Source organism: Acomys russatus, chromosome X (assembly GCF_903995435.1).
Source record: "Acomys russatus chromosome X, mAcoRus1.1, whole genome shotgun sequence".
Taxonomy (NCBI): Eukaryota; Metazoa; Chordata; class Mammalia; order Rodentia; family Muridae; genus Acomys; species Acomys russatus.
Window position 1 is genome coordinate 53,435,669 of NC_067169.1, and position 13,238 is coordinate 53,448,906.

Below are 13,238 nucleotides of genomic sequence, written 5' to 3' on the forward strand. Positions count from 1 at the left end.
GATCCTTTGTAATCTCTTTATCTTTATATTTTTTGAAGTCACTCCAAATTTTTCTTAACAGATGAGTACCTGAAGCCAATGCCATTATACAATGTCAGTCTTGTTGCTGCCTGTGTATATTCTCCACCAAAAGTAAAATGTTTGCCCAGGCCAGGCATGATGGCATAGACCTTTAATCCCAGCATTTGGGAGATAGAGGCAGAGTTTAAGGCCAACCTAGTCTACAAATTGAGTTCCAGCACAGCCAGAGCTATACAGATGTAGAAGGAATCTAAGTCTGTATAAAAGCATCACCTGTTCCACTCGCCCCACCCCCTGCAAAAAAAAAAAAAAAAAAAAAAAAAAAAAAGCAGGAAAGGGTAGAAGAGAAGATTGGACATCTGGTAGGCAGAAAGGACTCTGGGATAGTGCCAGATGGGGAGATTTGCCTAGGAAGATGTGCAGAAGACAGATGTATGGTACCTGAGCAGAGGTAACTAGCCATGCGGCAGAATGTAGATTAGTACAAATGGTTATTTTAAGTTATGAGCTAGTCAGAGAAGAGCCTAGCTATATGGTCTAGGTATTTGTAAATATATTTTTGAGTCTCACAAATCTTTATTCTGGGAGCTTAAGGCCAGGAGGAAAAACTGCCACAACACACAGAAAAACCTGTCTTTAAAGATAGTAATGATAAGAAAGGACCTCTCAGAGTTATAGATGGTTTTGTCTGGGGCCGTCATGGCTAATCTTACTAGAACCCCTAAGAAATTCCTCTGTTAATCAATAATATGTCCTACAAAAATGCTTATATTCCTGTCCCCCTTCCTACAGCCAGAAATCAATCTCTTCTCAGAGATCTGCTGTCTGCTGTGTTGTATTTTCTCATAAGTGTTCTATGCCCTTTCCCTACCCAAATAAATCTAAACTTGTAAACTTCTACAATTTTTTGGAAGGTTACATCTTCCTTGCTGTCTGAATAGGATGACAAATTGGCTCTTAACATCTGCTGAAGAAGTCTAGCAAATGACATGGCTTTTGCTTCAGAAACACTCCAAATATGAATTATATGTATGTACTATGCTCTTAAGACATAACAGCAACAGTATGGCAAAGGCATATAGGACAAAATTTGTGTTGTCATGACCTTGCTGCTATTTCACAGAGGGCAGAGTCCTAATTTTTACTGAGGTTTCCTTTTGAATCCTCAGCAGCAGCCTCTGTTATAGGCATCTACTTCCAATCACTAGGCTGCCAATATCTCTCAGAACATTGCTGCACCAGCACAGACCAATTTTAACCAGAGTGCCTTCTGTGTGGTAATTTGAGACCAGCAGATCCCACCAAGCTTCAGGTCTTCTTCATTCTTCTCAGATACTGGCTCAATGTAGGACTATCTGCTCATTTTCCCTCTAGGCTTATCTATAAATTCTTGACTTCAATGTGCTCTCTGGTTTCATGCTTTAAAAGATCTTTCTGATGTACTCTCCTATTTTTCTAGTGCTTCCTCTTCCTCCTTGTCTCACTCAAGTAAATAGGGAGATCTAGGTGTCATTTTAAATTTTTGTTAAGTTCACCTAGAGACACCATTCTTCTGCAGTATTTTCTAGTAAATAATTATCTTATGGTCCTTGTCCTATGGAGAACTGAGGGAAGCAGAGAAACCATTACCTTAACTCTTTTTTTAGATAGCATAGTTATAATACTGCAGCTAAGAGCTAACGCAACAGTAATAATCTGGATTCAAATCTGCTATTTTTACTATTGTGTGACATTGGCCATTAAATTAATCTTAGTAAACTTGTGTCCTTATTATAAGGATAATAAACCTGTCTCTCTGTTGAAAGACTCAAGCTTGAATGAAGTAACATGAACCCTAGGACCCCTACTCTCCACAAGCACGTTACTACAATGGTTGTGCTTGCTTTCTGCCAATCCATCCACCACTGCTCCTCTGAGGAACATGACTCCTGACAGGTACCACGAGTCTCATTAGAATAAAACCAAGGAGCCGTGCAGTGAGAGCAAAAGACACAAGTCAGAACACGGCTAGTGATCAGACCTGAGCTAAGAAACCAGGTCCTCATTTCTGTCTGCTTGAGCGCCACCATGTGGTTTAAAGAGGCATGGAGGACTGCTCCTGGGGAAGAGGCTGTGGTTCCAGGAAGCCATCTAGTGGAAAGGAAACTGGTTGTTTGTTCTTGTTGTCCAGTGTGTTTCAGCTCTTTACGCTATGGTCGTTCTGTTCAGAAAGTCTTTTCCTGTGCCAACGAGTTCAGGACTATCCCTCACTTTTTCTTCTATCAGGTTCAGTGTATATGGCCTTATGTTGAGGTCTTTGACCCAGAAAAGCCATGGGTGCCAGGATGACCAACAAGGGAGAAAGAAGAAAAAGAAAAAGTGCGAAGGGAAGATTATTGGACGACAGAAATAATGACTGCCTTCAAAATAAAATGCCACCTTAGGAGTCAAACAGCTACTGTGGGTTCCTTGGGACATGACGCAATGTACAACAGTGTCAAGCATAACTCGGGCCAAGGAACAGAGCAGGAAGACTTGACTTGCTTCTTCTTCCCTCTGTATTTCCCTGATATTCTCTTCCCTTCCCTTTCCTTTCTTGCCCAGGCCCTCCCTTCTCTCCCTCATTCATAGTGATCCATCCGTCCATCCGTCCATCCATCCTTCCTTCCTTCCTTCCATAGTTAGTCCTTCATCGGACACTCGCTCACCACTGGAGCCAGGAGCATGCCTGTCTTAGTTAGGCTTTCTTTTGCTGTGAAGGGACACCTGGACCATGGCAACGCTTGTAAAGGAAAACATTTGATTGGGGCTGGCTTACAGTACAGAGGTTTAGTCCATTATCACCATGGTGGGAACCATGGCAGCATCCAGGCAGACATGGTGCTGGAGGAGAGTTCTATATCTTGCTACAAAGGCATCAGAAAGGAGGGTATGTGCCACACTGGGTGTAGTTTGAGCATAGAAGGCCTCAAAGCCCACCTCCACAGTGACACACATCCTTCAGCAAAGCCACACCTACCCAAACAAGGCCACACTTCCTAATAGTTCCACCCCTCATGAGCCATTTTATTTTTAAACCACCACAATGCCTGTATCTGAAACAAGGGTGAACGCATCCCCTGGGGAAACTGAGGAGCAGTTGATTAGGAGGGTATCAGAAAGGACTGCAATGTTTGAGTCAAGTTGGACTTCACTTGGGATGGGATGCTGTTAAGGAGAAGGGAGATCCTATGAATGAGTATCTTAGTAAAATTTAAATACGTATTCAATTTTTATGTGTATGATGTGCATATGTCTTGCCTTCATGTACATATGAAAGCCTGGTACCCTCAGAAACCAGAGGAGGGCGTCAAATCCTCTGGAACTGGAGTTACAAGCAGTTGTGAGCAGCTACGTGGGTGCTGGGGACCAAACCTGGATCCCCTATGAGAATAGCAAACGCCTTTAACTGCTTAGCCACCTCCCAAGCCCTTCGTGGTTACTTTTACTTAGCAGGAAGGAAGAAGACCTGCAGGCTAGAGCTGCCAATGAGAAAAAAACAGTAGTCACTAATACTGGCTGAGCGAAGGGGATGTTTGTAATTTTGTGGTTTTGTTATGTGTTTGTTTAACATGAGCACTCTTTGTGATTGCTTGGTTTCATCAGAAAAACATGTCTTACTTAAGCTATAACAATGGCCCTACGTGTCAGACCAATTGCCAAGGATGCTTTCCTCTTTCTTTGGCCTCTATTGGAAAGATAAGGTTAGAATACAGGGCAGCAATCCATGATGTCCACACATATATACGTACTCCTAACTATAGCCCACTCAGTTCATAAACTGTTACTTGACTCCAGGGCTATAGATTACACTCCGGACACTCTGCTTGTATTATGGCTGGGCCCTTGTGTAAAAGCCAAACATTACAAAAGTTTAAAAACGTACATCAATTTTACAGAGGTTCCTGTACAGCCAGAAAAAAATGTCTAAATACAGAAACATTCAGATACACAAACACAGTAGAGTGTGAAAGTATGGATGCTTTACAGGTCTATAGACCCTGGCAATTATGTAATACTGCAAGAATAGCCCATGTTTACTAACTTCCAAAAGGATAGAAATAAAAAAGAAGCTGCCTCCTCTACTGAATTAAGTCAACCGTCTTATGAAAACAGTAAAAAACAAAAACAAAAACAAAAAAACAAAAACAAAAATAAAACCAGGCCTCCATATGAAGACTTACTTACTTCTTGTTTTTGAGGTGACTCTCGAAGAAAAATTTGGTGTCATATGTTGAAACAGCTGTAGAAAGACCATAGCCAATTAAAATCTTCTCTAGTGACATCATACAAATTAGGGATAAGTTTGCTTCTTAACTCTGCAATGGGAAGAAAAGAAATAAAGAGATGCTTATCCGGGAAGCAATGCAGTTTTAGATGGCATGTCGCCATGAGACCAATATGGTACCAGGATGGCACCTGTGCATCTTGGTACCAGTTTGGCGGGAGGCCAATTATCTCTAGTTGAGGAGTTGTGTACGTGTGTGTGAGAGAGGAGGGGGCATTAGAAACAATGAATTCGCCTTTCTGCTGGATTCTGGCTGCTTGCTGCCAAAATGGCAAGTTCATGAAAGCCGGGAAAGTGGTGCTGGTCCTGGCTGGATGCTACTCCGCACACAAAACCATCACATCGTGAAGAACATCGATGTTGGCACCTCAGACTGCCCTCACAGTCATGCCCTGGTGGCTGATGGCACCATAGACTGCCCTTACAGCCATGCCCTGGTGGCTGGAATTGACCGCTATCCCCGAAAAGTGACAGCTGTCATGGGCAAGAAGAAAATCGCCAAGAGGTCAAAGGTCAAGTCCTTTGTGAAAGTTTATAACCACAATCACCTCATGGCCACCAGGTACTCTGTGGATATCCCCTTGGACAAGACTGTTGTCAACAAGGATGTCTTTAGAGACACAGCCCTGAAACGCAAGGCCCAGCGGGAGGCCAAGGTCAAGTTTGAGGAACGATACAAGACAGGGAAGAACAAATGGTTTTTCCAGAAGCTTCGCTCTTAGGTATATTTTCATTTCCATCATTAAAAATTAAAAAAAAAAGAAACAATGGATTCTGGGTGAGGAAAAGTGAACAGATTAGTTTTCAGATCATAAACACAAGACTGAAGAAGTCTGGATAAGACTTTTTTCAGTGCTACTTGAGCAACAACAGTCTAAGGGACACTACCTGGGGAGTCCTTCCAAGTGCCCCAAGTACCAGTGGCTCCTCGAGGACAGAAGTGACCTGGTGTTTGCCTCTTCCACCAAACTGACTATTTTATCTTGGGGACAAATGCCACTCAGGACACTAGCTGCCTACACATAGCTGTTAGAGGCTGGAAGAGCATTTGACACACAACAACACAATTATGGTTTCAAAACCAAAGAAATCGTAAGGAACCTTCATCCTAGGAAAAGAAAATGGAAGCAGTGTTGAAGAGAGTCAACAATACTGCACCTGAGTTCTGAGTGAATTTCCCCCAAGTCATGAGTCAGATGCACCACCAACATGCAGAGAGACCTGAGGGGTCTCATATGTGCACTCTGTTACTGAGGGCAGTGCAATGAGAGCTTCCACTGACTCTTGGGAAACTCCCTTTGTGCGAATTGCTTTTACACAAGGTCAGCAGAAGGCCGTGTGTAGTTTTGAACAAATTTTCAACAAAGAAGACCATGGGAAACTGGTTAGAAACTGTTTTGTCTTTTTAGCTTTTACAAGTGGATCATTTGTGTGGAAGTGACAATAAAAATGCATATCTTCATTTCTCTTAGGAAGAGAATGACTGATTGTGTGGTTGGTGTATGGTTAATTTTTAGGACACGGACACACATTCTCCGTGGTTGAACCGTTTGACACCCTGTCAGCCTTGTAAGGACATGCTCATCCTGGAATGTTATCATTGTTTTAACTGACATGGACATAATGTGCATCTTGTCATATGCATACCTTAAAATCCATGCATCTTTCTTCTTTGGTAACATGGCTTTAAAAAGAAATTGCCCACTTAAAAAATAGATTCCTAGCTTTCTTAGGTTTGAGCAATAAGCATTCTGGACATATTCTAAAATCAATTCCTTTATAAGTATGTGCATCAAAAATATTCTTTCCTCATGCTCCTTACTTTTCATTTTGTAAACTAGGTCTCTGAAAGATGTTTTAAATTTCAACAAAGTATAATTTTTGATTTTTTAAAATGAGATATTTCCTGTGGCTTTTTAGAGTCACCTTTTACCAAGCTCAAAAAGTGCATTAGTTGCAGAGTCTGTATTTTTTAAGATTTATGTTCATTATTTTTTATTCACTTTACATCCTGGTTATAGCCCCCTCCATCCTCTCCTACCAGTCCCACCCACTCTCCTTTTCCCCACTTTACCTTTTGCTACCCATCCGAAAAGTGGAACCCAACTTTCCATCCACCCCAGCTCATCAAGTCAAAGCAGGACTGAGTTTGTTCTCTTTGTGCCCTGGCAAGGCAGTCCACCCAGAAGAAGTGATCAAAAGCAGGCATCAGAGTACATATCAGAGACAGCTCCTGCTCCCCTTACTAGAGGACCCAACCATGGATTGGGTCTTGTGTTGGGCTAGACATTGGTTGAACATTCAATTTCTGCTCTCTCTTTATCATTGAAAATACAATCAAACAGGTAGAGGCCTTTAAAGAGGAGACTGATAAATTCCTTAATACCGGAAATAGAATTAAACAGGTGAAGGAAATGAATGAAACTGTCCAAGCCCTGAAAATGGAATTAGAAGGAATAAAGAAAGCACAATCTGAGAGAATCTTGGTGAAGGAAAACCTAGTGAGGAGAACAGGAACAACAGACATCAACATCATCAAAAGAATACAAGAAATGGAAGAGAGAATCTCAGTAGTAGAAGATACAATAGAAGAAATCGATACGTCAGTCAAAGAAAATGTTAAATCTAAATATTCCTGACATAAAACATCCAGGAAATCTGGGATACCATAAAAAGATCTAGCCTAAGAATAATAGGAATAGAAGAAGGTGAAGAGTCCCAGCCCCAAGGACCAGAAAATATTTGCAACGAAATCATAGAAGAAAAAAATTTCCACCCAAAGAAAGAGATGCCTATAAACACCCAAAAACCTTACAGAACACCAATTAGACTAGACCAGAAAAGAAAATCCTCCCACCACATAACAATCAAAACACTAAATTTACATACAAAGAAAGAATGTTAATACCTGCAAGGGGAAAAGCCCAAGTAACATAAAAAAGCAGACCTACTATAATTACACCTGACTTCTCAACAGAGACTCTAAAAGACAGAAGGGCCAGGCCAGGTGTCTTGTACACTTTAAGAGACCACAGATGTCAGCCCAGACCACTATGCCCAGGAAAAGTTGTTGTGAGCCATTTTTTGGAGTGCTTAATAGAAGCAGACCAGAGGACTTACAACCTTGGCTTGCAAACTCTCACACAGCCTTGAGGACTTGGCAAGATACTTCTGTTGGTTAACTTCCTAGATAAGACAGTGTATTATTAATTCCAGGTGAGGATGGGAGCTTGGTGTACTTCTTTGGCCTTAAGATGAAAAAATTCTAAGCATATAGATAAAGTAATTGGTAGCATTTGTTTCTGTCCAAGGATCTTCTGGTTCATATGAGTGAATACTGTATAAAAACTCTGAGAGAAATAAACTCAGGGCTACAGTATTTACTGCTAATGCTCTGAATACTTGTCTTTTTTCTTATCTCGTTTGCTGTATCTTTTATATCTTTTTCTATATCTATTTAATTTCTCCATCCTCACACCCCATATCCAGGTACTGGTTGTTATTGTCCAGAGTGGGGTCTGGCAAGTGGTGCCTGAACAGGGACCTGAGCCACTGGGGCATGCAGGAAGTATGAGCTCAGATCAATTAAGAAGTGTGGTGAGTGTATCTTTGGGAGTATTGTAACATAATGAGGAATGGAAATAGTCACTTGCTCTTTGTGCATATGCTTAAAAATATGCTCCAGGATTGAGTAGTGAAAATAGGATAGCAACAGATAAGTAATTTTTAGATTTTGTTGAACAAGTATGTCTGTGGTTTCTGTAAATATAGAAACCTGGAAAAGGTAGAAAAAAGTTACAAGATTATTATGATGTACATGGACCTGTTAAGATTTTCAACAGATGCCTTTTGTCTCTGGTACCTTATAAGGGACAGGTTAGACCCTAGACATGGAAGAAACAAGTTAGAAATTGAAATTACAAAGGATTCTTCAAAGCTTGAAAAAATAAAACTAAGCCTTCTGTTCTGCTTGAGCCTGTGTTTACAGAGCCTGCTAATGAGCTGTTGCTCTCTGAGGATTTGGAGGATTATTTGGATCTTGAAGATGTAGTGGAAGAGGCTGATAAATATTGTAATGAATACCATCCTCTTATTAATTTAGCTGAAAAAGATAGTAATACACAGGCTCTTCATAGAGCTTTTCCAACACTAGTGGTGCAGATGAAACATTTAAAAGAACAAATTAAAGCCTTAAACCAATAAGAATGATTTTCTGAATTGTAGATAAAGAAATCTCTAGATATTGTAGCAGAATTGGATCCTCCTTCATTTGGGGATTCTCCTCCTATGATAGCTATGATTAAAAATGCTCAAAATTCTAAGTCAATATCTAGTATACATACTACGATGTCTCCTCTGTAAGCTGCCTTATATAAAGCGAATGATAATGGAGAGGACATTCAAGGATTTCAGTTGGCATACCCAATGTTTGAAGACAGAAAACATTGATGCTCAGGGGCAGAGAGTAAGATCTCATAGACCCATTCCCTTTAAACAGTTAAAAGATCTATAAACAGCTTAAAAAGTTTCCTTCCATACTGGTCCACTTTTAGCCATCTTGCCATTCTTGTACTAGTCCTTAGATTCTGGGTAGTTGTGACATTATGTCTTTTACCCACTCTACTAAAGTATATGTTAAACTCTTTTACAAAACTCCATACAAAGATACATAATATTAAGCTCCACGACCGTCATTAATAAACCTAACCTCCCTTAAACAGAGGCTAGTAGTCAAAGATGGGTTAAGATCCATTCAAGATAGGTCAACTCAAGACAAATCATAAATGATAAAATTCATGTAACCAATGATGAGTAAGACCTATACTCTAAATGAAACAATCTAAGACAGACACAGTGTGTCTACTCAATTTTTTTATATAAAAAAGAAAAAGTTGTTGTGAGCCATTTTTTGGAGTGCTTAATAGAAGCAGACCAGAGGACTTACAACCTTGACTTGCAAACTCTCACACAGCCTTGAGGACTTGGCAAGCTACTTCTGTTGGTTAACTTCCTAGATAAGAAAGCTTATTATTAATTCCAGGTGAGGATGGGAGCTTGGTGTACCTCTTTGGCCTTAAGATGAAAGAAGTCTAAGCATATAGATAACTAAAGTAATTGGTAGCATTTGTTTCTGTTCCAAGAATCTTCTGTTTCACATGGGTGAATACTGTATAAAAGCTCTGAGAGAAATAAACTCTGGGCTACAGTATTTACTGTTAGTCCTCCCGAATACTTGTTTTTTAAAATTTCTTTTGCCGTATCTTTTATATCTTTTTCTATATTTATTTAATTTCTCCATCCTTATAACCCATATACAGGTACTGGTTGATGTTGTCCAGAGTGGGCTCTGGCAAAAAGTCTCAATCATCATAGATGGACAAATCAAGATATTCCAAAACAAAACCAAATTTAAACATATCTACCTGCAAATCCATCTCCAGAGAAAATAGTAGAAGGAAAACTCCATTCCAATAAGATTAACTACATCGAAGAAAACACAGTACATAAATAAATCCCCATCAGCAAAAACAAAAGTAGGGAAGCACACACACACACACACACACACACACTAATACCACCAACATCAAAATAACAGGAACTAACCATCATTAGTCATTAATGTCTCTCAATATTAATGGTACTAATTCATGAATAAAAAGACACAGGCTAACAGAATGCATGGGAAAATAGGATTCATCATTTTGCTATATACAAGAAATATGCCTCAGGATCAAAAATAGACATTAGCTCAGAGTAAAGGTCTGGGAAAAAGGTTTCTAAGCAAACAGACACAAGAGACATGCTTGAGTAGTCATGCTAAGATCTAATAAAGTACACTTTTAACCAACATTAATCAAGAGCAAAAATTAGTTATCAAAGCAAAAATCCACCAAGATGATGTCTCAACTCTGAACATATATGCTTCAAAAGCAAGGGCACCCACATTCTTAAAAAATTGAGCAGAGACTGAAGGAATGGCAAGCCAATGACTGTCCCAACTTGAGATCCACCGCACGGGAGAGAATCAATCCTGACACTATTGATGATACTCTGCTATGTTTGAAGATGGAAGCCTAGTGTAACTGTATTGTGAGGGCCTTCAACCAGCAGCTGATGGAAACAGACAGAGACCCACAGCTAAACAATAGGTTGAACTCAGAGAGTCTTGTGGAAGAGTGGGAGGAAGGACTGAGGGATCTGTAGGATCCAAGGATGCCACGGAGGCTCACAGAGACTGAACCACCAACCAAAGAGCATGCATGGGCCAGACCTAGACCCCCTACATATATGTAGTGGATGTGCAGCTTAGCTCCCCTCTTCTCTGCAAAGGAGGAGATGGGAAATGGGGGAGAGGGTGCAAGGGTGAGACTGGGAGGAGAAAGGGGAGGGGACTACTATCAGGCTACAAAGTGATTAAAAAAGAACATTCCTGAAAGTTCAGAGCATTGCTACCACTATAAAGGAGGAACTGCCTGGGTGATTCTATTTGTTGGTCAGCTGTGAGGCCATCCTAGACTCAAGTGCTTGACGATCTCAAACACAAAGCAATGCCTTTCAATAAAAGTGTTTCTGAAAAGGAACACATAAAGGCTCTTGGAACTCAGATGATCATGTATCCCAAAACAAATCCTTTGGCACTAGAATGACTATTCAGCATTTAGTCCATTTCAGCCTCTTTAATGCCAGGAAAACCTGTTTCAGAACTGTAGTGCATCAATAATTGGGATATTCTATGACCCACAAGTCCAATTTTCTAGCATCCCCAGACTTCCTCAGTGATACATCTCTATATAATGAACAGTGCTGTGGGAGTCCACTTGCCACCCTGGGTCACACAGCCTTTGCAACCTTGGTGCTCCACAGGTTCTTTCGTAATGCCCAACATTTTTTTAACCTTAAATTTTAAGGATCTTCAAATTATATGCATGTCTACGGATGCATCAAAACTCAAACGGAGGTTGCCTTTTTGCACCACGAGTGCTTCAAGGCCCTATAAGTAAGAGTGTATAGCAATGCCTGCTATGGATTGGACACGATGCCCACCCTCACTCTGCAAGGCTCTTATGTTGAGGGTTTGATCCCAAGTTGGTGTTGCTATGTGAAGAGGTTCTGAAAACTCTGGGAGAGAACTAGCTGAAGGAGCTAGGTTACCAGGGAGGGTCACTGGGGTGACTTTATCCATGGCCCCTTTCTCTCATATTGCCACGACTTCCTGGCCGCCATGAGGTGTTGTTCCTCTGCCTCATAATGCTGCTGTCATGATGCTGTGCTTTACCACGGACTCAGAAACACAGAGCTGTGCACGATCGGATGAACCTTCTGACACTGTGAGACAAAGTGCACCTGCCTGCTCCCATGAACATGCCACCTCTTCTTTGCATGAGGATGCTTCAGGCACCACTTCACCACACACGGCTGTTTGGTTTCTCCTGCTTACAAGCTATAACTGGGTACTCCCCATCGCCGCACATATGAATGGAATCTGAGCAATAGAATACCTGAGCCGGAATTGGTGCTTAATGCCCCTCACCCTCCCCACAACTCCTGCCTGACATCCCACCTCCTTAAACACTCTTAGCAACTCCGCCCACAGACTGCTAACCTGGCCTTTCTTCCTCCATTTTCCCAGGCTCCAATGGTCTGTAAGAAACTGATACTTCTTCAGCACTATTTAAAAAAATCTCACAAGGTTTTCCCCGTCTCAACCTTTGCCAAGCACTTGCTGTTCTCTCACCCCCTGCACAGGCTAACCTCCTGATGAATATGCCTGGGTGGGCAGTAAAATATTTGCATTAATTAGCCTAGCCCTAGATCTAGTGTGTGAATTGTTTTGACTTTGATACACATCTCCTAAGGACAGGAAGGCACAGACCCAGCAGCTGGCTGGAATATCCCATCTTCAGTGGGGGTGTGCTAACATCCATCGTGGGATACCAGTCAGAAACAGGGAAGACTATGGCTATGCACGACAGTCATGAAACTTAAAATCATTATACTAAGAAAAAGAAGACAGGTAAAAAGAATCTGATGGTTCAGTAAGTTAACAGGTACAGAATGGGCAAGACAAATCTAAGCTGATAGAAAGAAGAAAGGTAGCTATGCCCGGGGAAAGCAGTGGGTGCTGATAAGAAAGGAACACAGGGGACTTTCTGCCAGTGATTGACATTATCCCTAGTCTGATCTGTGCTTTCGCTACAAGGCCCAGTGCTTTTTGCCATAATCAGCTATTTCCAGGCATACCACCTGGCTTTGTGCATTTTAGAGTATGTAACTGGCACTTTGATTTGAATCACCTCAGTACAAAACTACCAACACAAAAATTTGTACTCCAGCTTTTCTTTTGCTTAAATCCCCCATCTATTCATGTTCCTGGATTTTTCTTTCTTTCTTTTTTTTTTTTTTTTGAGACAGGGTTTTCTTTTTGTACTCCAGTTTTTCTTTTGCTCAAATCCCCCATTATTCACGTTTCTGGATTTTTCTTTTCTTTTCTTTTTTGTTTTTGAGACAGGGTTTCTCTGTGTAGCCCTGGCTGTCCTAGACTCACTTTGTAAGAACAGGCTGCTCGTGAACTCACAGAGATCTGCCTGCCTTTGCCTCCTGAGTGCTGAGATTAAAGGCTTGCACCACCATGCCCACCTTAATATATGTAATTCTGATGGTGTTAGTTGAACCTGTGGCTTTGCAACCATACGTTCCTAAAATCCAATTGGGAAGTCTCTTTTAATTGCCCAATTTATCAGACATAGAATTCTGACTGCAATGGTTACTTTAAGCGAGGGCTTATTCGTGCCACACCTTTGTACAACACGTTGGTTAACAGCCCTAGATGTTTGGAGCTTCCCTGAAGAGAAGATGGAGAATTCATGTATTGATGATTTTCTTGTAGATGGGAGACCCATGTGCATAAACC

The 13,238-nt window shown here is 41.1% G+C and overlaps 1 pseudogene; it reads left to right on the top strand.

Moving 5' to 3' along the window:
• Window positions 1-4,603: 4,603 nt before the first annotated feature.
• Window positions 4,604-5,037, top strand: LOC127185606 (60S ribosomal protein L27-like; annotated as a pseudogene).
• The last annotated feature ends 8,201 nt before the right edge of the window (window positions 5,038-13,238 follow it).